This window comes from Micropterus dolomieu, linkage group LG23, assembly GCF_021292245.1.
Source record: "Micropterus dolomieu isolate WLL.071019.BEF.003 ecotype Adirondacks linkage group LG23, ASM2129224v1, whole genome shotgun sequence".
NCBI lineage: Eukaryota > Metazoa > Chordata > Actinopteri > Centrarchiformes > Centrarchidae > Micropterus > Micropterus dolomieu.
In genome coordinates this window covers 3454814-3458393 of record NC_060172.1, presented here as the reverse complement: position 1 = coordinate 3458393, position 3580 = coordinate 3454814, and the positions used below count along the sequence as shown (strand labels likewise).

Sequence of the window (3580 nt, the reverse complement as noted above, 5' to 3'; positions counted from 1 at the left end):
ACACTTTCACCTCAAGGATAAATTAATTAATTTTAATTCAGTTAGAAACTCCTGGACTGAATGTTAAAAACTTTCTGCATATCCATCCCACATAATTATGTAATCTGACATCTCCAGAAAGCTTTTTATGAGAATAATGTCATCATTAAATCACAATCTTCCCGCCCTATAATCTGCTGTTCATTACTTGTTCTGCTGATATGATCCCAGACAGACACAGAACCCGTTTGGGCCTGTATGGATGAGACCTGCGCAAAACTAAACTAACTGAAAACACTTCACCATAAATCCTCACATGGTAACTGCAGCAGCTCTGTGTAGCTCACATTACCAACAGAGCAGGCTGCGCTTCAGATTATACGTTTTTATATTGCAAAACTCTCCCAGCTACGTTACGCAATCACAAACTGTCTGCAACTCACTGCGCGAGAGCGGGTTCGCTTGATTCCTGTCACAGCGTCCGCCGGTGTCGCATCAGCTGGGTGGAGTATAATCGCGCCGAGTCGACGCTATCAGTTATAGGTTAAAGTTACATTAGTTTTTCCAATGCGTGACAGAATTGATGTATGGTGTGAGGGCGTGTGAAAAGTGTCAATTACGTGAGTCTCACGCTCAGTGCGTGAGAGTTGGCAGCTCTGACTTACAACAGGGCTATTTTTCATAAGAATTTAACAAACGATCCTGTCAGAAAGTGGCGGGGACAATATCAGGGGACATGTCCTCAGCGTCCCCAGGGTAAACAACACCTGTGCACGGAGGAAAAGTAAACGCTTGTTCACCTGCTGACGGGTGGAGACGAAAGAATCATGTTAATGTTGAGCATGTTGTGTCTGTGTGGTGGATTTACTGAGTACACTGGAGAGTATGAAATGTAGCTGTGAAATCTACGCAGGAGGATGTAAACGTCTCCAGGAGACTTGACTGAGCTTTCTGTCGCTACGACAGTTAGCACCGCCACTGTCAGATGCTGACTGGACACCCGAGGCCTTTTAGGGACGGTCACCACAGTAACGTTTGTCCCTCCTGGTCCAGGATGCGGTCCTGGATCAGAGAGGGTTTATTAAAGCTGGCAGAGACGGATCGAGAGGCGGCATTTGAAAACACTGCAGCCGATTTCATTCTTCATTAATCTGTCGTCTGGTTCTCCTCCTCCTGTCAGAGGAGGAGGAGGAGGAGGAGGAGGAGGAGATAAGGGAAAATAAATGGAGTCCTGGGGGAAAAAGAAGAAGAATAAGAAGAAGAAGTGTGGACTTCCGTCTCAGAGAGAATAAATCTAATTTCCTGTTGAGGCTCTGAAACTCTTCTATCGTGACTAATTGAAAAACCAGATTACGCGTCGGCCCTGTGCTGCAGTGCCGACCTCTGACCCCGGCAGGCGGCCGCCGGGGTTCAAACCGTGAAAATGTCCCTAATGAGCTGCTGTAGATGTGAGCGCTCGCTCTCCCTGAGCTCACGGACTAATTACTATAAACTGGTTTTAAACAGTCCCTGCAGCGAGCTCCAAATCCACCGACTGCTCCCCTCTGAACTTCAGCTGCGACTCGCCGGTCAGGGTGAGTCGCAGTTAATCTGATTAACGTGGTCGGATTCTTCTCGTCTCATCCGGCAGCAAGAAACTGGTTTAAACAGCTTCTAACGAGAGGATTCAGCTAAATAAGAGTCAGACACGTCTTGACCTGGAAATGTCCCCAGATGGGAGGACAGTCCCCACGATGCCAGTGTACATTCAGGTCCTGTTTACCTTGTGAGGACCTGCAGATCCAGGTCTCGTCACGGGCCTGTCGGAGCTTCAGATCCTGTTTGACGGGAAGATCCAGGTCGTAAAAACGGAATATTTCTGCCAACCAGGAGACGATTTTGGAGTTTAAAAGTGAAACTGGGTCTCACAAGAACTTAGAAACCCACAGGAGGGACCGGAGCGCTGCCATCTCCCACAATGCACCACGACTTTCCTCTCTGTTGTTCTCCTCCAGCTTCAAAGCGGGACGATAAACAGAACAGATGTTTTCTGTGAATGATTTAATTATCATAAAGTCAGAACGATGGTGTGCGTTTATCGCTCTTCTCCTCTTCACAAAGACGAGGTCAAAGGTCAGCTGACAGCACATCTGTCTTAGATCCAGGGAAGCGAAATGATTGGCTGTCTGAGGTGTTTCAATCAAAGCTGTTTCCTTCTTTTGACTGAATGGCTTTCCTTTGTGTTCCGCACATCGGCAGCGAGAGAGAGAGTTTAAAGGCTGACTGACATTTAGTCCCAATATTTACATTTCTTCATTCAAAGCGACTTTCAGCTGCTGTGACCCACGGGGGTCGGGGAGAACATGCAAACTCCACACAGAAAGGCCGGGACGACCGGGGTTTGAACCCGCCACAGCGCTATCCACCGGACCACCGTGCCGCCCAGGAGAACTGTGAGGAGACAGAAGAAGAAGAGCGCAGGAAGTGCATGTCAGAGGTTCGAGGTGTTATCAGAGGAAGTGTCCTCTGCAGAGTTTTCAGGAGCTTCTTGAAGTTATAGAGGGACGCCCCTGCTCTGATGGCGTGCGGCAGCTCGTTCCACCATCGTGGCGTCACAGATGAGAACAGGGACTGAGGTCGCTTTGTGTGAAGGGATGGCAGAGCCAGGCGGCGTTCGTTGGAGGAGCGCAGCGGCCCGGAAGGAACGTAGGCTTGGATTATGGAGTTTATGTAGATGGTGCAGACCCAGTAGGAGCTCTGTAGATTCTGGAGGCCACAGGGAGCCAGAGGAGGTCGCTGAGTAATGGAGGACTTCACAGGGGTTAACGTGGACTCGGGTTAGGGGGTTGTGTTTGCACCAGTTGGACCCATTTAGATGACGTTAGGGTCTTTGTGAGCTCCCAGTTTGGAGGAATTCATTGATGAACCAGCTTCAGACAGCAGAGATGAAAACTGGAGGTGTGAACGCCTCCCTCTCTGCTCTCAGGCTATAAATAAGCCGCTGTAGATTAATGGGTCCTGCGTGAACCGAACCGGGATCCGCGGGTCCTCGGAGATCCTGGACTCCCTGCAGCGAGCATCCTCAGGCTGTGACAGCACATTAGCATCAGGGCGCGGTGATGAACGAGAGAGAGAGGAAATGTGAGGCGGCGAGCGGAGATGAACTTGGATACGGAGATAAAGAGTGACCCCCCCTTCTTCTTTAAAGGGAGATCAAAGGAGGAGGAGCAGGAGGAGGAGGAGATAAAGAGGTTTTCTACAGTGACCCCCCCTTCTTCTTTAAAGGGAGATCAAAGGAGGAGCAGGAGGAGGAGGAGATAAAGAGGTTTTCTACAGTGACCCCCCCTTCTTCTTTAAAGGGAGATCAAAGGAGGAGGAGCAGGAGGAGGAGGAGATAAAGAGGTTTTCTACAGTGACCCTCCCTTCTTCTTTAAAGGGAGATCAAAGGAGGAGGAGCAGGAGGAGGAGGAGATAAAGAGGTTTTCTACAGTGACCCCCCCCCTTCTTCTTTAAAGGGAGATCAAAGGAGGAGCAGGAGGAGGAGGAGATAAAGAGGTTTTCTACAGTGACCCTCCCTTCTTCTTTAAAGGGAGATCAAAGGAGGAGGAGCAGGAGGAGGAGG

The 3580-nt window shown here is 49.5% G+C and overlaps 1 protein-coding gene across 1 annotated transcript in view; it reads right to left on the bottom strand.

Moving 5' to 3' along the window:
- Positions 1-3580, bottom strand: part of LOC123962785 (potassium voltage-gated channel subfamily D member 2-like) — a 77267-nt gene that overhangs the window by 24172 nt on the left and 49515 nt on the right. The gene's annotated exons all lie outside the window — the stretch shown is intronic.